At 36.1% G+C, this 27,179-nt stretch overlaps 11 non-coding genes and 1 pseudogene across 11 annotated transcripts; all 12 read right to left on the minus strand.

Annotated features, from left to right (window-relative positions):
* Positions 1–1,145: 1,145 nt before the first annotated feature.
* LOC136119676 (small nucleolar RNA SNORD113/SNORD114 family) lies at positions 1,146–1,220 on the minus strand. Its single transcript, XR_010655644.1, has one exon. It is a non-coding gene; the product is annotated as a small nucleolar RNA SNORD113/SNORD114 family (small nucleolar RNA).
* Positions 1,221–3,685: 2,465 nt separating this feature from the next.
* LOC136119691 (small nucleolar RNA SNORD113/SNORD114 family) lies at positions 3,686–3,759 on the minus strand. The gene has a single exon (XR_010655656.1). It is a non-coding gene; the product is annotated as a small nucleolar RNA SNORD113/SNORD114 family (small nucleolar RNA).
* An 854-nt stretch (positions 3,760–4,613) lies between these two features.
* Positions 4,614–4,685, minus strand: LOC136119685 (small nucleolar RNA SNORD113/SNORD114 family). Its single transcript, XR_010655652.1, has one exon. It is a non-coding gene; the product is annotated as a small nucleolar RNA SNORD113/SNORD114 family (small nucleolar RNA).
* Positions 4,686–6,757: 2,072 nt separating this feature from the next.
* LOC136119644 (small nucleolar RNA SNORD113/SNORD114 family) lies at positions 6,758–6,828 on the minus strand (annotated as a pseudogene).
* Positions 6,829–7,723: 895 nt separating this feature from the next.
* Positions 7,724–7,797, minus strand: LOC136119702 (small nucleolar RNA SNORD113/SNORD114 family). The gene has a single exon (XR_010655664.1). It is a non-coding gene; the product is annotated as a small nucleolar RNA SNORD113/SNORD114 family (small nucleolar RNA).
* A 1,363-nt stretch (positions 7,798–9,160) lies between these two features.
* Positions 9,161–9,233, minus strand: LOC136119681 (small nucleolar RNA SNORD113/SNORD114 family). Its single transcript, XR_010655648.1, has one exon. It is a non-coding gene; the product is annotated as a small nucleolar RNA SNORD113/SNORD114 family (small nucleolar RNA).
* Positions 9,234–9,929: 696 nt separating this feature from the next.
* On the minus strand, positions 9,930–10,002 carry LOC136119689 (small nucleolar RNA SNORD113/SNORD114 family). The gene has a single exon (XR_010655655.1). It is a non-coding gene; the product is annotated as a small nucleolar RNA SNORD113/SNORD114 family (small nucleolar RNA).
* A 705-nt stretch (positions 10,003–10,707) lies between these two features.
* Positions 10,708–10,781, minus strand: LOC136119662 (small nucleolar RNA SNORD113/SNORD114 family). Its single transcript, XR_010655631.1, has one exon. It is a non-coding gene; the product is annotated as a small nucleolar RNA SNORD113/SNORD114 family (small nucleolar RNA).
* Positions 10,782–23,859: 13,078 nt separating this feature from the next.
* On the minus strand, positions 23,860–23,934 carry LOC136119668 (small nucleolar RNA SNORD113/SNORD114 family). The gene has a single exon (XR_010655636.1). It is a non-coding gene; the product is annotated as a small nucleolar RNA SNORD113/SNORD114 family (small nucleolar RNA).
* Positions 23,935–25,102: 1,168 nt separating this feature from the next.
* On the minus strand, positions 25,103–25,177 carry LOC136119652 (small nucleolar RNA SNORD113/SNORD114 family). Its single transcript, XR_010655623.1, has one exon. It is a non-coding gene; the product is annotated as a small nucleolar RNA SNORD113/SNORD114 family (small nucleolar RNA).
* An 867-nt stretch (positions 25,178–26,044) lies between these two features.
* On the minus strand, positions 26,045–26,120 carry LOC136119656 (small nucleolar RNA SNORD113/SNORD114 family). Its single transcript, XR_010655626.1, has one exon. It is a non-coding gene; the product is annotated as a small nucleolar RNA SNORD113/SNORD114 family (small nucleolar RNA).
* A 913-nt stretch (positions 26,121–27,033) lies between these two features.
* LOC136119641 (small nucleolar RNA SNORD113/SNORD114 family) lies at positions 27,034–27,108 on the minus strand. Its single transcript, XR_010655614.1, has one exon. It is a non-coding gene; the product is annotated as a small nucleolar RNA SNORD113/SNORD114 family (small nucleolar RNA).
* Positions 27,109–27,179: the final 71 nt, after the last annotated feature.

Below are 27,179 nucleotides of genomic sequence, written 5' to 3' on the forward strand. Positions count from 1 at the left end.
TCGAACATGCCCACTTTAATCAATAGAAAGCACAGTCGATGAAACAAAAGAGAGAGAGAAAGGAAACTTTATGGACTTTGATGCATTCTTTCCAGATTTAATGTTCTCAATCATGAGGAATTGGTCACTCTTTCATAACGCAGAGATTTTTCTTTTTCCACTAACAAAAATACTGTCAAACTTGAGAGCACCCCAGAACAATAAAATTGACTCTTAATTATTCACATCCACATGAAGCTTGGCCAAACAGCTGACCTCCTAGATCCATTTGTTATTAACGGTCATCACCAGTGGAAATATTTAGGATTGCTTCTTGCAAGACCACATGTGTCCACAGTAGGAATTAACTGACTTTTTCTTCTTAATCTACTATTTACATATTTTGAACGGTTCTATCACTTATCGATTAATAATATGAAATCTAAATTGAGTAACCCAAACTAAGAGCATGATGTTATATATTCTGAACATCTATCCATAGGAAGAAATCAATGTAGAAAACAGAGTATGTATCCTTCTTGGCCCTCAAATTCCAGATACTTATAGTTCCTTGCCCATGCTCTATCCTCTACCCAACTTCATCTTTGGTCCCCTTGGGTCCAATTTTACTTCATTCATTGACATATCTCTATCAAATAAATCATTATACCATTGATACTAATGAAAGAAAGACACAAATACCCCAAACCCAAGAACAAAACTTGCAAATATCCCTAACTTCTGTCCAAACACTATCACCACACATGAGATCTCTTTCCTTAATGCATTTCCAGGATCTAGATGATCACTTCATCAGCATAAGCTCTCATGGCTTATTTTTCAATGGGCCATCATCAACCCTTTGATATATACCCTTTGAGAATACAATGAAAACACTTAAACAAATTTCCCAAACCAAGACAGGAACGCTGGCCATGACTCACCTGGGTCTCTGTCCCATAGCAACCTGAAAAGGAGAAGCTTGATCAAAATGGAGGCTTAAATCACCTGAGCTTCTATTCTGAAAAATACCAAACAGAGAAGGTAATGACCGAGATTGAGACTTTCTCTCCATGGACCAGCAGATTTATTTACTGATGCTTTCATTGGCTCAATTAGCATAACCAGTGAAAACGCATGAAGAGATGGACCACATTTCTTGTGTATTGGACCTGAGAGGTCCAGACACATATTATTCGTCATCGATGACTCATGCGCTGGCATTTATCATCATCGACCCAGAAAAGATGACTTTCTCTTCATTCTATATGTTTCACTGATGCATGCGTTACTTCACTAATGCAAATTTTGACACTCTAGGGTTTGCAAAACCCAGCGAGACCTCGATATCGTTTACCTGTCTCTATAACCATTCTCATATCATCATATCTCTCATATTTATTATCGGGATTTTGCTTCACAACAGTTCCTTTTTTATCAATGGGATAAAGATGTCCTCCTTTAATTTTCTTTCACCCATATTTTTTAGCTTAGTCATTACTTTTTGAGAAACCACCCACCCCCAGACTAGGAACTAGATGATGCTCACATGGGTGTCCAGGCTCTTATGACAAAGATGCCATCCTAGGCTGGCACTCAAGGAAGAATCCTCATTTCTGGTCCAGTGCATCCACTCTGAGGAGTATAAAACAAAGCAGAAGATAAAAATGGTGGAGACACTCTCCACTTATCCCTGCTTCCGCATTCACATCATTATTTAGGCAATCCCTAATGTTGAGGATATGTGAAATCTGTTGAAAATGAATCTTTGATCCTGCCGCTGCGCCAGAATATGAAGGTTGTCAACCACTTCTCCTGACCCTCCTCCTTACCCTAAGTGGTAACAGTCATGTCCTTTGGCTTTATAATTGAAATTCCGGCTTTGCTTGACATATTACTGGTATATCTTTTTTTTTTTAAACATCTTTATTGGAGTATAATTGCTTTACAATGGTGTGTTAGTTTCTGCTATATAGCAAAGTGAATCAGCTATACATATACATTTGTCTCCATATCTCTTCCCTCTTGGGTCTCCCTCCCTCCCACCCTCCCTATCCCACCCCTCTAGGCGGTGACAAAGCACGGAGCTGATCTCCCTGTGCTACGCGGCTGCTTCCCACTAGCTCTCCATTGTCTCCACCCATATTTCCCGTAATTGGAAATTGGTATTTTTTTCGCTCACCTAATATTTTAAATTTTTTATTTGGGTATAATTCAGCATAGTTTTGGAAGCCCTAACCACTGGTATCAGAGAAGAAAAGAATTAAAAGTGATCCAAATTGGAAAAGGAAATTTAAAACTGTCACTATTTCCCAATGATATTATATTATACATATAAAATCATATATATGATACCGGAAAACTAGTAGAGCTCTTCAATGAACTTGGAAAAGTTGCAGGATTCACAATTAATACACAGAAATCTCTTGCTTTACTATACTCTAACAACAGAAGTTCATAAATAGGGATTACGGAAACAATCACATTTACTGTTGCGTCAAAAAGAATAAAATAGCTAGGAATAAATCTTCGTAAGGAAGCCAAAGACGTGTAATTAGAAAACTATAAGATGCTGATGAAAGAAATAAAAGATGACACAAACAGATGATGAGATATACCATATTCTTGGATGAAAGAATCAATATTCTGAAAATGGCTACATATCCAAAGATATCTACAGATTCAATGCAATCCTTATCAAATTACCAATTTTTTTTTCAGAATTAGAACAAAAAACTTTAAAATTTGTATGGAAATACAAAAGACCATGAATAGCCAAAGCAATCTGGAGAAAGAAAAACAGATCTGGAGAAATCAGGCTCCCTGACTTCAGACTCTTCTAGAAAGCTATAGTCATCAAACAGTATGATACTGGCACAGAAAGAGAAATATAGATCAATGGTACAGGATAGAAAGTCCAGAGATAAACCCATGCAGTTATGGTCACCTAATCTATGACAAAAGTGGCAAGTATACATATACAATGGAGAAAAGGCAGTCTCTTCAATAAGTGGTGTTGGGAAAACTGGACAGCTACATGTTGAAGAATGAAATTAGAACATACCCTAGCACCATACACAAAAATAAACTCAAAATGGATTAAAGACCTAAATGTAAGGCCAGATAGTGTAAAACTTTTAGAGGAAAACATAGGGAGAACCCTCTGTGACACAAATTGCAGCAAGATCTTTTTTGATCCATCTCCTAAACTAATGAACATAAAAACAGTAATAAACAAATGGGACCTAATTAAACTTAAAGGCTTTTGCACAACAAAGGAAACCATTAACAAAACGAAAAGAAAACCCTCAGAATGGGAGAAAATATTTGCAAACCAAGCAACTAACAAGGGATTAGTCTCCAAAATATACAAACAGCTCATGCAGCTCTGATTCATTTTGTTGTGCAGTGGAAGCTAACACAACATTGTAAAGCAACAATGCTCCAATACACGTTAATTTAAAAAATAATAAATAAATAACAACAACCCAATCAAAAAATGGGCGATCTAAATAGACATTTCTCCCACGAAGGTATACAGATCATTCACCTTTATTTTTAATTACATATGTATTTATAGATTCTCCCATTTTCCTATTTTAATAATAGAATGAAAAATATGAACACAAGACCAAAGTAAGCTCCTCATTTATTCCTGCCTATAGGATGCCTTCTTGAGTTGAGAATGGAATAGATTAATGTAATATCGGACCTCAAAATTCCAGACAAGTATTCACTTTATACCACTCATACTGATGAACAGAAATCATCATCGATCCAATATTGGTCCTTTTTCTACGTACACATCTTTTTTTTGATTAAATAAAAAATTCATTAATTATTTTTAGCAGTACAATTCAAGAAAAAATACGAAAAGCCTTCATCTATATAGAATAATTATTACTTAAATATATATCTCTCTTTAATACATTGTTTTCTATATATGTATTAAACCATATAGTGGATTTTATATCCATACTCAACACTGAGATGCGGTCTCCTTCTTTACTTATATTCCTCATTTCTTATTAAATACACTGAATTACTTTAATAAAACCATAGAGGAAAGAACTTCTACTATGACTCACAATAATCTCCATCTCCTATTTCGTAGAGGCAAACCCATAGCTCATATCCATGGACGATTCTAAATCACGTCTAGTGACTTCACTCTGAGGTGTGTGCAACACACAAGATGATAAAAATATTCAGACCTAATCACCACTATCTTTGTTTTCGGCTTTTCTGTTACTCAGTATTTATGTTTTTATTACTTTTTCTCTCTAAATTTTTTACCTTGTTAAAAGAAAATCTCAGTCTTTTGTCTGAAGCAGAACAATTAAACTGACTCTTGCTTATGCATGTCTTTCTATCTAACCTTGGCCAAACAGGTGACCCTCACCCATTTATTTAAAGGGCATCAGTGTTTTCAATATTTATTAACAGTATCTTTTGTCTCGCTTCACCCTGTTTTTCCTTATGTTCATCTATATTTGCTAAATGGTTCATTATAGATCTATTAATAATAACAAATCTGTCTATGAAATCCACACAAAAATGTGACCTATTTATAATCCTGTCATCTCTCTATAGAAACAGTTTCACCAGAAGGAAGAGACTACTTACGGTCTGGGTTGGACCTCAGAGTTTCAGACATGTTTTCATCATTCAGGACTCTTCCTGTCACAATCATCATCACTGTTCCATCACTGAGTCTCTTTTCTTCCATCATTTCTATATGGAAGAATAATAAAATAATATATGGTTCACTAAATATTCCAAGAATAACACCCTTCAATACCCCTAACCTCAGTTTACAGAATCATTTCCCATTAAGGGTCCATCTCTTCCAATTTTCGACTTCAATCCTGCCCATTATCAATTATTCAAAAGAATATTTCTTATATTTATCATTGAATTATGAGTTTTTGATTAATACTTTTTACTCTTTTCTTCATTCATTTCTATTTGTTTATTGACTATTTCAGTAAGTCACTCATAATAATTTAAAAATTATTAGTCACAAAACCCAAGAAGAGTCGTGATATCGCTAACTGTAAATAGATCATTCTCACAACAACGTACCTCTTTTTAAATTATATGCTATTATACATCTATGCATTAATCAATTAGTGTTTAATGAAGGTCTATACTTATCACTGAGCTACACTGGCCTTCTGTTACTCTATATGGAAGTTTCAAGTAATACACTGAATACACAGGGGGAAAAAAATCACTGAAACTAAGACGAGAAATTTGACTATTACTCCCATTTGTCTCTGTGCTTCTAATACAGAGATGTAATCATAAGGTGCATCACCATGGAATAACACTTCATCAGCACAAATGTGTCCATTTTGAACAATATGAAGCACAGTCAATGAGAAAATAAGAAAATTTATCTCCATTGACTCTTGCATTCTACATTTCTTTCACCCAGTCATTTAGGAATTTATATAACTTTTTCTTAATGTAGAAATTGTTTTCTCTTAACAGAAAGAACAAGCTCATACTTAAGACTGACTCAGAACAATAAAATTGACTCCTAATTGTTCAAGTCTATCTGGCATCTGGAAAAAGTGATGACACCCTTGATCCATCTATTTCATAATGGTCATCAGTGCTGGAAATTTTTATTAATATTTCTTGTCTCATCATAGATGTTCATAATGAGAACATAATTTATCTTTTCTTTGTAATCTATTATTTATGTAATTTTAATAGTGCTCTCATTGATCTAGTAATAATTTTAAAACTTAATCGAAGAACTTGAAAATTATACATTCCTAACATCTGTTCATAGGATCAAATAAACACGAAAATAGAGTATGTATTGTCTTGGACCTCAGGGTTCCAGATACTTATTATTTATTGTCTGTGCCTCAACTTCTACCAATCCAATTTCAGTCCATTCATTTATATATTTGTATCAATTAAATCATTACTTCATTGATAGTAATTAAAAAAATATATGATTAACAAAAGACAAAGAACAAGACACTCGAATATCCCTAACTTCTCTCTAATCATTACCAAAATAGATTACAACTCTTTCATTAATGAATATCAATGTTATACAATATCAATTTTTTAAAATAAATTTATTTATTTTTGGCTGCGTTGGGTCTTTGTTGCTGCGCTCAGGCTTTCTCTAGTTGTGACAAATAGGGGCTATCTTCGTTGTGGTGTGCGGGCTTCTCATTGTGGTGGCTTCTCTCGTTGCAGAGCACAGGCTCTAAGTACACAGGCTCAGTACTTGTGGCTCATGGGCTCTTGAGCACAGCTCAGTAGTTGTGGCACACGGGCTTAGTTGCTCTGCAGCATGTAGGATCTTCCCGTACAAGGGCTGGAACCCGTGTCCCCTGCATTGGCAGGCAGATTCTAACCACTGCACCACCAGGGAAGTCCCTACAATATCAATTAATCAGTATAAGGTTTCAGGTCATATTTATCAATGGGCCATTACTAACCTGTTGATTGGATTTATTACTTTTTAGAATACAATGAAAACACTTAAGTAAATTACCCAAACCAAGAGAGGAACATTGGTCATTACTCACCTGGGTTTCTGTCCTATACCAACCTGAAAATGATAACCTTGATCACAATAGAGGCTGAAATCACTCTGAGCTTCTATTCTGAAAAGTACTAAACAGAAGGTGATAAAGATTGAGACTTTCTCTCCATTTGTCCACATGTTTGTTTATTGATTCTTTCATTGCTTCAATTATAATAAAGAGTGAAAATGCATGAAGAGAAGAAAGACATTTCTTTCGCATCGGACCTCAGAGTTCCAGAACGTATTCATTGTACACGACTCATACGCCACCAGTAGTCATCATTGATCCAATACCATACGTCTTTTTACTCATTCATTTATATATTACTTATTGCTCAATTCATAATTCAGTAATTATAATTTTAAAAATGGTTATTCATTGGAACCACCGAAGAGCTTAGAAATCTCTAATATATATTTAGAATCATTCTTGTGTCAACATCTTTCACTAATTACTCTCATTTTTCATTTTATGAATGAATCAATATAATACTTCATATTAATCCCATATTTCACTCTGGGCTATTTGGATTTCATTGATTATATTTCACAACTTGCAATAATACAGTCAATAGCTTTAAATAAAATATTGAAACTAAGGCCAAAATTTGTCTATTACTCACATAGTCTCCACAGTCCTAACACGTGAATGCAACCAGAGCTCTCAGGATCCTTCCACCAGCTTAAGTGCTCCCATTCTAAGAGGTACAGAGCAGAAAAGATGATAAAAAATTTCAGACCTTATCTCCATTGATCCTTGTTATCCACATTTCATTTACTCATTTAGGCATTCATTAATTTTTCCTAACATAGTATTTTTTCTCTTAAGAAAAGAAAACCTTAAACTTGAGACTGACCCAGATCAACAATGTTGACTCTTACTTATCAGTGTCTGTATGATCCTTTCAGCAAAAGGGCAAAACATTCGTTTACTGCTTAAAGGGAATGAATGTTTTCTATTTTATTAATAATATTTCTTGCCTGACCACATATGTTCCTAGTGAACAATGCTTTGCCACCTTCTTTTTATGTGTTTTTTTACATTTTTTAATGGCTACACTGCTGATTTATTATTAATAATACGTCTAAATCTATTAACCCAGAATAGGAATATAATGTTTGTATATTCCTAACATTGGCCCATGGGGTCATTTATAACAGAAGATAGGCTAGATTTTGCGTTGTGTGGAATCAGGGTTACAGACACATGGTATTCACCATATATGACTCCTATGCCTCAAGTCGTGGCCAACGGTCCAGGAGAGGCAGTTTTCTCTACTGTCCTCTACATTTGTTTATTAATTAATTCCCTATTATTTAAATAAACATAAATCAGGGACTTCCCTGGTGGCCCAGTGGTTGAGAGACCACCTGCCGATGCAGGGGACACGGGTTCAATCCCTGGTCCGGGGAGATCCCACATGCTGCAGAGCAACAAAGCCCATGCACCACAACTACTGAGCCTGCACTCTAGAGCCCGCGAGTCACAACTACTGAGCCAGCACACCCTAGAGCCCTCATGCCGCAACTACTGAGCCCATGTGCTACAACTACTGAAGCCTGTGCGCTCTAGGGCCTGTTTGCCACAACTACTGAAGCCACATGTCTAGAGCCCGTTCTCCGCAACAAGAGAAGCCACTGCAACGAGAAGCCTGCGCACCACAATGAAGAGTAGCTCCCACTCGCCGCAACCAGAGAAGCCCATGCACAGCAACGAAGACCCAACAAAGCCAAATAAATAAATAAATAAATCACACCAAAAATTATGTGTAAGAGTCTTGAATATCCCTAACATTTATCTATACAATCATTTCCCCTGACACCCAACTCTTTCATTAACTGAACTCAGTGTTTCATATATGGATTAATCATACTGTTTTGTGTCAATGGTATTTGACATTAGCATGCTTGGACTTTTTTATTATATTTAATTTTTTAAATAATATCTTTTAAAGTAATAATTAAAAGAAAATATGGCTCAATCCAAGACAAGAACATTGACTACTACTCACATTGTTCTCCATCCTCCTAACACAGATGCAACCATAGGGCTCCTGTCCATGGAAGATGCTTAAATCAGCTCAAGGGCATCCATTCTGAGAAGTACAGGTCAGAGCAGATAATAAATATTGAGAACTAATCTCCATTGATCCTTGCTTCTGCATTTCATTTTTAGTGACTTAGACAATCGTTAATTTGGAGTATGTTTATTTCATTTTCTCTTAAAAAAGTGAACTTAAAACTTGTCCCTGACACAGAAAATGAGCCATGACTTACAGTAAGTAATCTTACTGACTACAGTAAATAATCTTACTATTGTCTGTATTATTCTTAGCCAAAGATTTAACAGTTATGCACCATTCGTTTCTCATTGGACTTCACTGTTTTCAAATTTATTAACAGTATTTCTTGCATGACGACATATTTTTATAATTGGATAAGGAACCATCCATTCAGCTTTATTTATTTACATATTTGGTTTTTGATTATTTCATTTCTCCAATTATAACAGTAAAGTGAAAATGCATGAATGAACACAAAGAATAAACAAGATCCTTGTATATTCCTGACTTTTATCTATAGGATCTTTACAAACAGAGTTTATGCATTAGATTTCTTTTGCTGCACCTCAGAGTTTCAGACACATATTATTTATCATCCTTGATTCAAATCATCAGTCATCATCATTGGTCCAGGATTGGCTCAATTTCTCTTTGTTCATTTCTAAATTGTTTATTAATTCATTAATTCACACTAATCATACAGTAACTACTCTTAAGCAAACCACCCAAACCAACACGAGAACTTTGACTTACAGTGGTCTCCATGCTTCTAATGCATAGATGCAACCAAAGAGCTTGTGATCATGTAAGATGGTTAAATCCCTCAAGGGTATTCACTCTGAAGAGTATAGAGCAGAACAGTTTATAAAAAAAAAAAAAAAAAGTTAGGACCTTATCTACATTGGTCCTTCCTTTCCACATCACTTACTCCAAATTTTTAGGTATTCATTAATTTTTTCATTATATATACACATTTTTTCTATTAACAAAGAGAACAACCTCAACCTTGCAACTGATCCAGAATAATGAAACTGACTGTTAATTATCTATGTCTACATGATCCGTAGCCAAAGAAGTAACACCCTTGATCCATTTATTTCTTAAAGGGCTTCACTGTTTTCAATATTTATTAATAATATATCTTGCCTCACTACATATGTTCATGATTGAATAATGCTTCATTTTCACTTTTACCTTTCTCTAATGGTTCTATCTATGATCCATTAAATCTATGAATCTAATATAAGAACACGACCTTTGTATATTGCAGACATATTCTGTCTATATGATCATTTCCAAAAGAAGGATCAAACACATTATGTTGTGTATTGGATCTCAGCATTTCAGACACTTATTTTCATCATCCACTACTCATATGTCACCAGTAGTCATCAATGTCATGTTATTCCATATTAGGTTGTCATTTTCTTCATTGGTGTTTGTATTGATTAAACTATTAATAATTATTAATTCTTTGATAATAATAAAATAAGTATATAACTCACAAAAAAAAAAACAAACCAAGAGCAAGATCCTACAGTCTGTCTATACAATCATTTCCCACATGGATCATATCTCTTCTGTTATTCAATCTCAGTGTTACACATTATTGATTAATCAACATGTTTCATACATATTTATCATTGACAATAGTTAACTTTTTGATTTAAGAATTTTTAATAATACCATGAACACCCTTAAATGAAGACCCAAACCAAGACAAGATCTTTGACCGTTACCTACCTGTGTCTCTTTCTTGACAAAGGCAGTACGGTAACCTTGATCATGGTGGAAGTTGAAATCAGCTCCAGTATCTGTTCTGAAGAGTACCAAGCAGAGAAGGTAATAAAAAGATTGAGACATTCACGCCCTTAATCCATACTTTCTACCATTCATATACATAGTAATTTAGGTATTTATTAATTTATAGTAATATTTATTTTTCTCTTAATCAATCAAACATCAACCTTACTCTGCTATTGATACTTTTATAACAATATTTTTTAAGTCTATGGCCACAAGTTCAAGAAAAAGATCCTTGCATATATGTGACAAATGTCTAATGGAACATGTCAAACAGGGTGAACGTACTAGATTCTTTTTAAGTTGGACCTCAGAGCTCCCGACACGTAATATTCACTGTATATGACTCATATGCGCCAGTCATCATCATTGGTCCATAATTTACCCTTATTCTTCATCTTCTGTTTAACTCAATCATTCACAAATAATAACAAAATAAATTCATGTAAATCACAAAAACCTAAGAAGTTTCTTGAAAATCCCTAAGATCTGTCTATAGAACTATTTCCCACAGAGACTAGATCTCTTTCTCTACTTGACCTCAATGTTTAATATATCAATTAATCGACATCATGCTTCATGGCAACACCAGCTTCACTATCAGGCTATGGTTGGTCTTCTGTCATTATATTTCATAGATATTTTTTTTCTGGCTGTGCAACATGTGGGATCTTAGTTCCCCAATGAGGGATTGAACCCTTGCCCCCTGCAGTGAAAGCATGGAGTCTTAACCGCTGGACCACCAGGGAAGTCCCCAATAGTGAATGCCATTAGTCGCCTTGACAAGAAATTTAATTATTACTTACGACGGTCCGCACATGTAGATGCAAGCGTAAATTTTTTGATCACAGGGATCATGGCAGAACCTTGAACAGCATTCAGTACCCACCCTGAGGAGTATAAAGCATAGCAGATGATAAAAAGATTGAAGCATTATTTCCATTGATCATTGCTGTCCACATTTCATTTTCTTAGGCATTTAAATATTTACTAATTGATGTTAATAATTATTTGTCTCATCTCCTAAAAAAAGAGAACAACATTGAACTGACTACTGATTCAGAACAGTAACATTGACTATATATTATCCCTGGCTATGTGACAGCTGACTATATATTATCCCTGGCTATGTGATAGTTAGCCAAAGAGGTAATACCCTTTATCCAATTATTTCTTTTATTTTTTTAATACAACTCAAGTAAATTTATTACATAAAACAAACATATGACAAGGCCAAGTAAAATGAAGGCTCAGTGTTTGGTATAAGTGAAAAAATTATTCATGAAAATTCAAGATAGGTCAATTGCTACTAAAATACTTGCCAGAGAGAGGAGCTTCAAGATGGCAGAAGAGTAAGACGTGGAGATCACCTTCCTCCCCACAAATACATCAGAAATACATCTACACGTGGAACAACTGCTACAGAACACCTACTGAACGCTGGCAGAAGACCTCAGACCTCCAAAAAGGCAAGAAACTCCCCCACATACCTGGGTAGGGCAAAAGAGAAAACAAAAAACAGAGACAAAAGAATAGGGACGGGACCTGCACCTCGGAGAGGGAGCCGTGAAGGAGGAAAGGTTTCCACACACTAGAAGCCCCTTCTCAGGCAGAGACAGCGGGTGGCGGAGGGGGAGCTTCGGGGCCACGGAGGAGAGCGCAGCCACAGGGGTGCGGGGGGCAAAGTGGAGAGATTCCCGCACAGAGGATCGGTGCCGACCAGCACTCACCAGCCCGAGAGGCTTGTCTGCTCACCCGCCGGGGCGGGCGGGGCTGGGAGCTGAGGCTCGGGCTTCGGTCAGAGCGCAGGGAGAGGACTGAGGTTGGCGGCGTGAACACAGCCTGAAGGGGTTAGTGCACCACGGCTAGCCGGGAGGGAGTCCGGGGAAAAGTCTGGACCTGCCGAAGAGGCAAGAGACTTTTTCTTACCTCTTTGTTTCCTGGTGCGCGAGGAGAGGGGATTAAGGGCACTGCTTAAAGGAGCTCCAGAGATGGGCGCGAGCCGCAGCTAAAAGCACGGACCCCAGAGACGGGCAGGAGACGCTAAGGCTGCTGCTGCCGCCACCAAGAAGCCTGTGTGCGAGCACAAGTTACTATCCACACCCCCCTCCCGGGGAGCCTGTGCAGCCTGCCACTGCCAGAGTCCCAGGATCCAGGGACAACTTACCCAGGAGAACGCATGGCGCACCTCAGGCTGGTGCAACGTCAGGCCAGCCTCTGCCGCCGCAGGCTCGCCCCGCACTCCGTGCCCCTCCCTCCGTCCGGCCTGAGTGAGCCAGAGCCCCCGAATCAGCGGCTCCTTTAACCCCGTCCTGTCTGAGCGAAGAACAGACACCCTCAGGTGACCTACACGCAGAGGCGGGGCCAAATCCAAAGCTAAGCCCCAGGAGCTGTGTGAACAAAGAAGAGAAAGGGAAATCTCTCCCAGCAGCCTCAGGAGCAGCGGATTAAAGCTCCACAGTCAACCTGATGTACCTGCATCTGTGGAATACCTGAATACACAACGAATCATCCCAAACTGAGGAGGTGGACTTTGGGAGCAACGAGATATATATTTCCTTTTTCCCCTTTTTCTCTTTACGTGAGTGTCTACGTGTGTGCTTCTGTGTGAGACTTTGTCCGTATAGCTTTGCTTTTACCATTTGTCCTAGGGTTCTGTCTGTTCGTTTCTTTTTTTTTTTTTAGTATAGTTTTTAGCACTTGTTATAATTGGTGGATTTGTTTTTTGGTTTGGTTGCTCTCTTCTTTCTTTCTTTCTTTATTACTTTAAAAAACTTTTTTAATAATTATTTTTTATTTTTTAAAAACTTTTACTTTCTTTTATCTTCTTCTTTCTTTTTTTTTCTCCCTTTTATTCTGAGTCATGTGGATGACAGGCTCTTGGTGCTCCAGCCAAGCATCAGGGCTGTGCCTCTGAGGTGGGAGAGCCAAGTTCAGGACATTGGCCCACAAAGGACCTTCCAGCTCCACGTATTATCAAACAGTGAAAATCTCCCAGAGATCTCCATCTCAATGCTAAGACCCAGCTCCACTCAAAAGACCAGCAAGCTACAATGCTGGTCACCCTATGCCAAACAACTAGCAAGACAGGAACACAACCCCACCCATTAGCAGAGAGGCTGCCTAAAATCATAATAAGGCCACAGACACCCCAAAACACACCACCAGACGTGGACCTGCCCACCAGAAAGACAAGATCCAGCCTCATCCACCAGAACACAGGCACTAGTCCCCTCCACCAGGAAGCCTACACAACCCACTGAACCAACCTTAGCCACTGGGCACCAAAAACAACAGGAACTACGAACCTGCAGCCTGTGAAAAGAAGACCCCGAACACAGTAAGTTAAGCAAAATGAGAATACAGAGAAATGCACAGCAGATGAAGGATCAAGGTAAAAACCCACCAGACCTAACAAATGAAGAGGAAATAGGCAGTCTACCTGAAAAAGAATTCGGAATAATGATAGTAAAGATGATCCAAATCTTGGAAATAGAATGCAGAAAACACAAGAAACATTTAACAAGGACCTAGAAGAACTAAAGAGCAGAGAAACAGTGAGGAACAACACAATAAATGAAATTTAAAATACTCTAGAAGGGATCAATAGCAGAATAACTGAGGCAGAAGAACAGATAAGTGACCTGGAAGATAAAATAGTGAAAATAACTACCGCAGTGCAGAGAAAAGAAAAAATAATGAAAAGAATTGAGGAAAGTCTCAGAGACCTCTGGGACAACAATAAACGCACCAACATTTGAATTATAGGGGTCCCAGAAGAAGAAGAGAAAAAGAAAGGGACTGAGAAAATATTTGAAGAGATTATAGTTGAAAACTTCCCTAATATGGGAAAGGAAATAGTTAATCAAGTCCAGGAAGCACAGAGAGTCCCATACAGGATAAATCCAAGGAGAAACACGCCAAGACACATATTAATCAAACTATCAAAAATTAAATGCAAAGAAAAAATATTAAAAGCAGCAAGGGAAAAACAACAAATAACCCACAAGGGAATCCCCATAAGGTTAAAAGCTGATCTTTCAGCAGAAATTCTGCAAGCCAGAAGGAAGTGGCAGGACATATTTAAAGTGATGAAGGGGAAAAACCTACAACCAAGATTACTCTACCCAGCAAGGATCTCATTCAGATTTGATGGAGAAATTAAAACCTTTACAGACAAGCAAAAGCTGAGAGAGTTCAGCACAACCAAACCAGCTTTACAACAAATGCTAAAGGAACTTCTCTAGGCAGGAAACACAAGAGAAGGAAAAAATCTACAATAACAAAACCAAAACAATTAAGAAAATTGTAATAGGAATATACATATTGATAATTACCTTAAATGTAAATGGATTAAATGCTCCAACCAAAAGACATAGACTGGCTGAATCCATACAAAAACAAGACCCGTATAGATGCTGTCTACAAGAGACCCACTTCAGACCTAGGGACACATACAGACTGAAAGTGAGAGGATGGAAAAAGATATTCCATTCAAATGGAAATCAAAAGAAAGCTGGAGTAGCAATTCTCATATCAGACAAAATAGACTTTAAAATAAAGACTATTATAAGAGACAAAGAAGGACACTACATAATGATCAAGGAATTGATCCAAAAAGAAGATATAACAATTGTAAATATTTATGCACCCAATATAGCAGCACCTCAATACATAAGGCACATACTAACAACCATAAAAGGGGAAATCGACAGTAACACAATCATAGCAGGGGACTTTAACACCCTACTTTCACCAATGGACAGATCATCCAAAATGAAAATAAATAAGGAAACACAAGCATTAAATTATACATTAAACAAGATGGACTTAACTGATATTTATAGGACATTCCATCCAGAAACAACAGAATACACTTTCTTCTCAAGTGCTCACAGAACGTTCTCCAGGATAGATCATATGTTGGGTCACAAATCAAGCCTCAGTAAATTTAAGAAAACTGAAATTGTATCAAGTACCATTTCCGACCACAGCACTATGAGACTAGATATCAATTACAGGAGAAAAAATCTCTAAATAGTACAAACATATGGAGGTTAAACAATACACTACTTAATAACCAAGACATCACTGAAGAAATCAAAGAGGAAATCAAAAAATACCTAGAAAAAAATGACAATGAAAACACGATGACCCAAAACCTATTGGATGCAGCAAAAGCAGTTCTAAGAAGGAAGTTTATAGCAATAAAATCCTATGTAAAGAAACAAGAAACATCTCAAATAAACAACCTAACCTTACACTTAAAACAATTAGAGAAAGAAAAACAAAACCCAAACTTAGCAGAAGGAAAGAAATCATAAAAACCAGATCAGTAATAAATGAAAAATAAATGAAGGAAATGATAGCAAATATCAATAAAACTAAAAGCTGGTTCTTTGAGAAGATAAACAAAATTGATAAACCATTAGCCAGACTCATCAAGAAAAAAAGGGAGAAGACTCAAATCAATAAAATTAGAAACGAAAAAGGAGAAGTAACAACTGACACCGCAGAAATATAAGCATCATGAGAGGTTACTACAAGCAACTCTATGCCAATAAAATGGACAACCTGGAAGAAATGGATAAATTCTTAGAAATGCACAACCTTCCAAGACTGAATCAGGAAGAAATGGAAAATATGAACAGACCAATCACAAGCATTGAAATTGATACTGCCATTAAAAATCTTCCAACAAACAAAAGCCCAGGACCAGATGGCTTCACGGGCGAATTCTATCAAACATTTAGAGAAGAGCTGACACCTATCCTTCTCAAAATCCTCCAGAGAATAGCAGAGGGAGGAACACTTGCAAACTCATTCTATGAGGCCACCATCACCCTGATACCAAAACCAGACAAAGATGTCACAAAGAAAGAAAACTACAGGCCAAAGTCACTGATGAACATAGATGGAAATATCCTCAACAAAATACTAGCAAACAAATCCAACAACACATTAAAAGGATCATACACCATGATCAAGTGGGGTTTATCCCAGGAATGCAAGGATTCTTCAATATATGCAAATCAATCAATGTGATACACCATATTAACAAACTGAAGAATAAAATCCATATGATCATCTCAATTGATGCAGAGAAATCTTTCAACAAAATTCAACACACGTTTATAATAAAAACCCTCCAGAAATTAGGCACAGAGGGAACTTACCTCAACATAATAAAGGCCATATATGACAAGCCCATAGCCAACATCGTCCTCAATGGTGAAAAACTGAAACCATTTGCACTAGGATGAGGAACAAGACAAGGTTGCCCACTCTCACCACGATTATTCAACATAGTTTTGGAAGTTTTAGCCACAGGAATCAGAGAAGAAAAGGAATCCAAATTGGAAAAGAAGAAGTAAAGCTGTCACTGTTTGCAGATGACATGATACTATACATAGAGAATCCTAAAGATGCTACCGGAAAGCTACTAGAGCTAATCAATGAATTTGGTAAAGTAGCAGGATACAAAATTAATGCACAGAAATCTCTTGCATTCCTATACACTAATGATGAAAAATCTGAAAGTGAAATTAAGTAAACACTCCCATTTACCATTGCAACAAAAAGAATAAAATACCTAGGAATAAACCTACCTAAGGAGACAAAAGACCTGTATGCAGAAAATTATAAGACAGTGATGAAAGAAGTTAAATATGATACAAAGAGATGGAGAGATATACCATGTTCTTGGATTGGAAGAATCAACATTGTGAAAATGACTCTACTACCCAAAGCAATCTACAGATTCAGTGCAATCCCTATCAAACTACCACTGGCATTTTTCACAGAACTAGAACAAAAAATTTCACAATTTGTATGGAAACACAAAAGACCCCGAATAGCCAAAGCAATCTTGAGAAAGAAAAACGGAGCTGGAGTACTCAGGCTTCCTGCCTTCAGACTATACTACAAAGCTACAGTAATCAAAACAGTATGGTACTGGCACAAAAACAGAAATACAGATCAATGGAACAGGATAGAAAGCCCAGAGATAAGCCCACACACACATGGTCACCTTATCTTTGATAAAGGAGGCAAGAATATACAATGGAGACAAGACAGCTTCTTCAATAAGTGGTGCTGGGAAAACTGGACAACTACAGGTAAAAAAATGAAATTAGAACACTCCCTAACACCATACACAAAAATAAACTCAAAATGGATTAAAGACCTACATGTAGGGCCAGAAACTATCAAACTCTTAGAGGGAAACATAGGCAGAACACTCTATGACATAAATCACAGCAAGATCCTTTTTGACCCATCTCCTAGAGAAATGGAAATAAAAACAAAAATAAACAAATGGGACCTCATGAAACTTATAAGCTTTTGCACAGCAAAGGAAACCATAAACAAGACCAAAAGACAACCCTCAGAATGGGAGAAAATATTTGCAAATGAAGCAACTGACAAAGGATTAATCTCCAAAATTTACAAGCAGCTCATTCAGCTCAATATCAAAAAAACAAATAACCCAATCCAAAACTGGGCAGAAGAGCTAACTAGACATTTCTCCAAAGAAGATATACAGATTGCCAACAAACACATGAAAGAATGCTCAACATCATTAATCATTAGAGCAATACAAATCAAAACTACAATGAGATATCATCTCACACCAGTCAGAACGGCCATCATCAAAAAATCTACAAACAATAAATGCTGGAGAGGGTGTGGAGAAAAGGGAACACTCTTGCACTGTTGGTGGGAATGTAAATTGATACAGCCACTATGGAGAACAGTATGGAGGTTCCTCAAAAAACTACAAATAGAACTACCATATGACCCAGCAATCCCACTACTGGGCATATACCCTGAGAAAACCATAATTCAAAAAGAGTCATGTACCACAATGTTCATTGCAGCTCTATTTACAATAGCCAGGACATGGAAGCAACCTAAGTGTCCATCAACAGATGAATGGATAAAGAAGATGCGGCACATATATACAATGGAATATTACTCAGCCATCAAAAGAAACGAAATTGAGTTATTTGTAGTGAGGTGGATGGACCTAGAGTCTGTCATACAGAGTGAAGTCAGTCAGAAAGAGAAAAACAAATACCATACGCTAACACATATATATGGAATCTAAACAACAAAATGGTCATGAAGAACCTAGGGACAAGACGGGAATAAAGGCGCAGACCTTCTAGAGAATGGACTTGAGGATACGGAGTTGGGGGGGAATGGTAAGCTGACACAAAATGAGAGAGTGGCATGGACATATATACACTACCAAATGTAAAATAGATAGCTAGTGGGAAGCAGCCGCATAGCACAGGGAGATCAGCTCGGTGCTTTGTGACCACCTAGAGGGTGGGAGGGAGAGAGATGCAAGAGGGAAGAGTTATGGGGATATATGCATAACTGATTCACTTTGTTATAAAGCAGAAACTAACACACCATTGTAAAGCAATTATACTCCAATAAAGATGTAAATAAATAAATATATAAAATTAAATAAAATACTTTCCAGAATTTAATAACTAACTTTTATATAGTGTTGATCCAACTATATCTTAATGGATACTCATATTTACAAATTAAATCAATAGTAGTTCTTGTCTCATATAACTGGACAGTACTTCACCCTTTCATCTTTATTTACGTAATTGTATAGATTTTGTTATTGATATCTTGTAGCCATAATACCATCAAAATTCATGAACCACAAAAGTCCAAGAACAGACTTCAGTGCATTCCTAGTCTGTCTTGAGGATCACTTCCAACAGAGACCATAGACTAGATCTCTTTCTGTACAGTTCCTCAGAGCCAGATACATATCATCCATCACCCGTGATTCATACCCCACCAGCGGTCCCTTATCAGTCCAGGATTTGCCCTCTTTCTCCTCGTTCATTTGCACACTCGTTGATTTTTAATTTTTAATTGCCTAATAATAATAAAATAAATTTACATGAAGCACAAAAACTCAAGAACAAGAGTTTCAAGTATCCCTAACACCTGTACATAGAATAATTTCCCTCAGCAACTATATCTTTCATTAATCAATCTTAGTTTGCACCTATTCATTAAGGGACATATGTGACATATGAAACCCATAGTGGGCCATGGCTAACTTCTTAGATTATACTTAGTACACGTTTTTAACAAAACAGTGAATATTCTTAAACAAGCCCCCCACACCAAGATAAGGGCTTTGACTATTACTCATATTGGTCTCTTTGCTCCTAATACAGAATTCACAGCCAGGGCAAAAGGCTTACGTCAGTTCAGTTCATTCATTCTGAGTATAAGCAATGCAGATAATAAAATATTGAGACATTCTTCCCATTAATACATGGTTTTCTCATTTCATTTTCTTAATATTTAAGTATTTATTATTTATCGTGTGGTACACTTCTTTTTATCTAAAGTAAACAAACTACTCAAACTCATGACTGACTCAAAGCAAGAAGACAGACTAATACATACAATTATCTATATCATCCTTACCCCAAAGTGTAACCTGCTTGATCCATTTATCACTTAATGAACTCTCATGGTTCTAAGTTATATTAATAGTAATTCATACCTCACCACATATTTTCATAATTTGATATGCTTCACCCTTTTCATCTTTATCCACTGACATATCTGTTTATTCTTTCATTTATTCACTTAACAAAATCAAAATCCATGAAGCACCAAAGACTGAGAATACGATCCTTGAATATTACTGAAATCTATCCATGGGCTCATTCCCACAAATGTAAACACTTAATATTTTTTTGTAATGGACCTCAGTAGTTCGTAGATGTTTTCATCATAAAATATAGTTCAGAATCGGTCCATGGTTGGCCTTTTCTTCATATAATTTGTATATTGTTTCTATATATAGCATGAACCCACCATGAGCACAATACTGACTAGTACTTACGTATCCTATGTGCTCCGTCCTCATAATGAAAGTAGCTTACATCGTTATCGATTAAGGAATGTGTAGGGAAAACCTAAAACACATTTAAAGAGCTATAAAATGAATGACATGGACTCAACCTGTTTTTAAAATCATCCTAAGTGATCAAATTAATCATAATCAAATTAATCATAAACTTTGGTTCCCCATCCTTAGTACAAGCCTAACCTTGTTTGATTTTGTTCATGTATGTAGCCACATACTCATTTTACATATACATTCCTAAACATACTGGCAGCCTACAGATCTTGGTCTTTTCAGAATGCTTAAATCAGTTCAGGGGCACCCATTTTGTAGAGTACAAAGATGATGTTAAAAGAATGAGACATTTTCTCCATTGGACCATGCTTTTCTCCTTTCGTTTACTTAGACTTTTAGATGTTTATTAATTAATGTATTTGTTATTTCTTTAAAAATGAGCAACCTGGAACTCATCACTGACACACAGCAACAGCACTAACTATTATGACATATATTTGACTTTTTCGGTGATTCTGGAAACGTTGTTTCCTGATAGGCAGCATTAGCAGAACTTGGGAACGTGTTAGGAATGCAGATTAGCGGATCCGACACTAATTTTACTGAATCAGAAATGCTGAGAGTGGGACCAGCAATCTGTAGTTTAACAAGCCCTTCGGGTGATTCTGATTCTCACTCAAGAACACTGCTCTATTATTAACCTATCCCAGAGAGGTAAAACCCTTGATCTACTGGTTTCTTAATGCACTGCTGTGCTTCAGAATTATATGAACAAAAATTTCTCTCACAACATTTCTTCTTAATTAACCCAGCTTTACTCTCTTTATCTATCTACCTATCACCTATCTATCCGTCTTTTGATTCTTTAATTTATTCCCTTAGAATAATGTAGTAAAAGTCCCCATGATCCATTTAAACCCCGGAATTAGTTGCTTGAAAATTACTGAAATCTAGCTATACACTTATTCCCACAGATATCTCAAATCTCCTTTTGAAATGAACTTCAGTGATGCAGAAACGAATTAATCACAAGACACATTCAGACTGCATTCCATTCACATCATGGATCCGTGCTTGACTCATTTTCATTTAACTTCTGCATTCTTTAAAGATGTAAGAAAGAACCACCATGGGCCTGCCAACCACTCCACATCCAAACGCCGTAAATATCTGACATTTTCCTGTGGGTTGCTTCACTCAATTCACAGCTTAGATCTTTTCCACAGAGGAAAGTTTATAAACTGTGGTGCAAACCTAATATGGAATAAGTAGCTGTGAAAGTGAATGTAAAACCCTCAGACTTTTAAAAAATTGTACTGAATTCGATGACTTCATAAAACTTGCCACATTGCATATCTTCAGCATATATTCATATTTGGTCTCCTTTGAATTTATTTGTCGGTAGCTATTTATTAATAGCTTTAATTTTCATTCATCCATTCTTTAATGCGTGAAAGAATCTGACAAACTATTCATGTCGTAAAGAAAATGCAAAACGTTTAACTTCCCAGAAACCAAGAGACAAATGCCTATTGTGTATATCTGTCTAATCCCCCTTATTCAAACTGGCCAGAGCTAAGATTCGTTTTTCTCAAGAGGGACACAACAGGAGTAAAACGGATGAATCATGCTTCATCACATATTCATCACTGGCCAGGTGCTTTGTCCCCTCTGATTTTATTCAGGTATTAACATATATTAATTTATAATACTAAGATCAGTATCCTTGTATACAAACTCAATTCAATAACACTCTTTAATAGTAACTGCATCCAGCCCCTCATTATCATTAAGCATCAAGGGACTATATACTTTTTATTCCCAACTTTATTTAGGAGGAATTGACAAACATAGTTTGCATATATTTAAAATGTACAACATGAAGATTTGATTTACATATACACTGTGGAATGATTACCAATGGAACACTGAAGCTAAGGGCTTGATCATAACTTGTCATATGACACATTTTTTGTCACTGGTTCATGTTAAGCCCTCTTTAATGTAGTAAGGGGGTTCAATTATATAAACTTTTTTTCCCATTTCTTAATTAAAAAAAAAAATGCCTGCAACCCAAAGATAACCCAGAACATAACCATCAACAATTACACACATCTTTCTCTGGGTCTCATGATATAAAAGCCTCTACATATTTTTAATAGACTTTGGTTCCTTAGAAATAGATTGGTAATTATTATCACATACTCTATAGTTATTCCAGATTTGGCCCTATTTTTCCTTCATTTATTCATACATTTGTTTAGATATTATTGTACTGATTAACTTTTAATAAGCAATCAATATCTATGAAACTCAAAAGCCTAAGATCTTATCCAATAAGATCCTTGGATATCCGTAACAAGTCTTTATAGGCTCATTTATATCAGAAGAATGGACTAGATTTCTATTGCTTTGGACTTCGGCGTTCTAGGTAAGCATTGCTCATCCTTGACTCACATGCCACCAGTCCTCAATATTACTTCAGACTCCATCCTCTTTTTTTCATTCAATTATAATTTTGTTTAAAGATAAATCGTTAATTCATAATGAGAGACATATACTCATAAATTTTTAAAGTAGTTTTAATAACCCTATTATCTGTATGTAGAATCATTTTTTACAGAGTGAAAAGTCCAGATCTCTTTTGTTAATCGGCCTTGTGTTGAATGTAGGGATTAGTCATCATATTTGCTTCACTTTCACGTCTAACTTTACTTATTGTTAGTCCAAGGCTAGCATGGACTAATCCCTAACATCTGTCTGTAGAATTATTTCCCTCAGCAAACCATCTCTTCCATTAATTGACCTCAATGTTTTGACTTGGATGAATAAACATAATGCTTCATATTAATTGCATTTGGGGGCCATGGTTGGCATTCACTGATTATATTTCACATTTTTAAATAATACAATGAATACCCTTAAACAAACAACCCAAACCGAGGCAATAACTTTGACTATTACTCACATTAGTCACCATGCTCTAAACCATAGAACTTGTGACCATGGAAGAATCATTAAGCCAGCTTGAGGGGGTCCATTCTGAGTAGTACAGAGCAGACGAGATGATTTTAAAAGGCTGAGACCTAATCAACATTGGTCCTTGTATTTCACCTTTCATTTAGTGAGTTATTTAGGAAATTAGCAACTTGGGAAAATGTTTACTTAATGTCTCCTAAGTAAACAAACAATAACGATCTTGCCACTGACACAGAATATGGACATTGCCTATTAACGACTTCACACTGCCTATAAAATTCTTAGCCAGAGGTAACACCTTGTATGATTTGTTTCCTAATAAATAGAAGTATTTTCAAAATATGTTAATAGTATTTCTTGTCTTGCTACATATTTTTATAATTGGACAATGCTTAATGACCTTCCTCTTTATTTATGTATGTATTTATCGATTATTTCATTGATCTGACTATAAAAATAGAGAATGCATGAACGTAAACCAAAAATGAGATTCTTGTATATTCATGGCATCTGTCTATAGGATCACTTCACACAGGGCAATGGACTAGTTTCCATTTGCATCGGACCTCAGAGTTCCAGACACAGATTCATCATACACGACATACATGACTACACCAATAGTCATCATCGATCCAGTATTGTCCCTCCTTTTCTTCAATCGTTTGTACATTGTCCATTGATTAATTCATTAATTCACTAATAATAATTTTTAAATGCTATTATTCACAGAAGCCCAAGAAGAGCCTTGATAGCCCTAAACTGTATACAGGATAATTCTCACATCAATATATCTCTCTCATTTATTATTCTGATTTTCCTATATGCATTAATCAATATAATCAACCCCATATTTATATAATCAATTCCACATTTGTCACTGGGCTATAGCTAGTCTTATGCAATTATACTTCACATTAATACTTCATAATGATACAGGGAATATGCTTTTTTTAAAAACACTAAAATAAGACAAGAACTTTGTTACTCACATTGGTCTGTATGCTACGGGTGCAACCGTAGACCTGGTACCCATGGAAGATGCTTAAATCAGCTCAGGTGTGTCCATTCTGAGGCCTACAGAGCAGAGCAGATGATAAAGGTAATTGAGACCTTACTTCCATTGATCCCTGCTTTCCACCGTCCAGTTACTCAGTCATTTAGGTATTTATATATTTTTCATGATATAGATTTTTTTTCTCTTAACAAAGGAAACTCTCTCAAACGTGAAACTGATCCAGTAAATAAAACTGACTCTTATTCATCAGCCTACGTGATTCTTAGCCACAGAGGTAACATCCTTGATTCATTTATTTCTTAGGAGGCAGCAGTGTCTTCTTCCATTTTTATGAGTAATATTTCTGGCCTCACCACATATGTTCATAGTTGGACAATGCTTAACATTCTTCTTTATCTATTTACTTCTATTTTATTCTACCGTCAATCCATTAGTAATAATAAATCTAAATCTATGAACTCAAAATAAGAACACAGTATTTGTATATTTCTGACATCTGTCTACTGCAGGGGTCTCCAACCCCCAGACTGTGGACCGGTGCTGGTCCAAGGCCTGTTAGGAACCGGGCTGCACAGCAGGAAGTGAGCAGCGGGCGAGCGAGCGAAGCTTCGTCTGCCGCTCCCCATCGCTGCTCTCCATCGCTCGCATTGCCGCGTGAACCATCTCTCTCCATGCCATCCGTGGAAAAATTGTCTTCCACGAAACCGGTCCCTGGTGCCAAAAATGTTGGGGACCGCTGGTCTACTGCATCATTTCCAAAAGAGAGATTCAACTAATTATGTTTTGTGTTGGACCCCGGAGTTCCAGACACGTAGTATTCATCGTTTATAACTCATATGCCACCAGTTGTCATCACCGGTATATGTTTCTCTTTTTCCTCATTCATTTCTGCATCTGTATTAAGTAAATCAAATTAATTCACTGATAATAATATAATGAATACATGATTCCAAAACCCAAAAGCAAGATATTTGCATATCCCAAGCATAGTATATAGAGCCATATCCCATGTAGACTTTATCTCTTTGATCAGTGAATTTCAATGTTGATTAAATAACATAATATTTCACATGATTTTTAAATTTAGACATAGTTCATTTTAATTATATTTATTATTTTTTTAAATAATACTGTGAAACCTTTAAACAAATAACCCAAACCAAGACAAGAACTTTGACCTTTGACCGTTACTCACCTTTGTCTCTTTCCTGACACGGGAGCAACATGACGATCTTAATCAGCTTGGAAGATCCATTCTGAATAGTACCAAGCAGAGAAGAAAATAAAAAGATGGAGACATTCTCTCCATTGATTCATTGTCTCCGCCATCCAGATACATAGTCATTTAGGTATTTATTGATTAATGGTAATATTTATTTATTTTCCTCTTAACAAATTCAGCATTAAAGTTGTAACTCACTCAGATCAAAAACTGTACATATCACTGTCTATACCATCCTTGGTCAAAGATGTAATACACTTGATCCATTTAATATTGATTTCAATTTATATTAGTATTATTTTCTTTACTATACACTTTAAAGATGAACAATACTTCAGCCTCTTCATTTTTACTTACACATTTGTTTATTTATTCTGCCATTTATTCTTTTAGAATAAGGTTTTGTAAAATTCACAGACACAAACATCAAGAACAATATCTTTGTATATTCCTGACATCTGTCTATAGAATCACTTTAAACAGGAGGAATGGGCTGGATTTCTTTGTGCTGGACCTCAGAGTTTCAGACACACAAGTACTCATCGTATACAACTCATACGTCACTAGCCGTCATCATCGGTCCACGATTGGACTCTTTCTTCATTCTGATCTATATTTACTGATCAATTCATCAATAATAATAAAATAAATATCTGTGAATCACAAATACTCAAGAACTACTAGATCCTTAATATCCTTAATATCTATCTATAGAATCATTTGCCTCATTGAATATTCTTCTTTCATTGATCATCTTCATTGAGGCAAATACCTACTAAGCAACATAACATCTCATGTCAATTCTATATTTATCCATAGACCATGACTAGCCTTCTTTGAACACATTTATTTATTATCACAGCGAATAAACGAACACCCAAACCAAGAGAAGAATTTGACAATTACTTACATGGACCACATGTACTTATACACAGGACAACCAGCAGAGTTCCTGATCATGGTCAATGCTTAACCAATTCAGGTGCATCCATTCTGAGGAATACAAAGCAGAGAAGATGTTAAGAAGATTGACAGACACTCCACTGATACGTACATTTCAACTTTCACGTGGTCACTTACTTAGGAAAACAGTACATTGGGGTCATGTTTATTAATTTATTCTTAACAAGCAAAACAGCATCAAGCTTGACACAGACCAATAATAAGAACTTTGATGGTTATTTACTGTCTGTATCATTCTCAACCAAAGAGGTCAGACATTTGAGTCACTTACATTTCCTAATGAACTTCCGTATTTTCAATCAATGTTAATAGTTTTTATTGACTCACCACATATATTAAGAGTGAATATGCTTCAGCTTCTTAATCTTAACTTATTTAGGCTTGTACATTGATTATTTCTTTGGGCTAATTTTTACAGTATCAATAAAATCAAAGACTCATAAACACAAACCAAAGAAAATGTTCTTTTATTTTCCTAATACTTGTCAGTAATAGCATGCCAAATAGAGGTGACAAATTATACTTCTTTTTTTACTGGACCTCAGAGTTTCAGACACATAGTATTCATCATCCATGACTCATACGATATCAGTCATCATCACTGGTCCATATATGGGCCTCTATTTCTTTATTCTCATCGGCATAGTTCATTGATTAACTCATTAAGTGACTGATATTAT

Source organism: Phocoena phocoena, chromosome 2 (assembly GCF_963924675.1).
Source record: "Phocoena phocoena chromosome 2, mPhoPho1.1, whole genome shotgun sequence".
Classification (NCBI taxonomy): domain Eukaryota; kingdom Metazoa; phylum Chordata; class Mammalia; order Artiodactyla; family Phocoenidae; genus Phocoena; species Phocoena phocoena.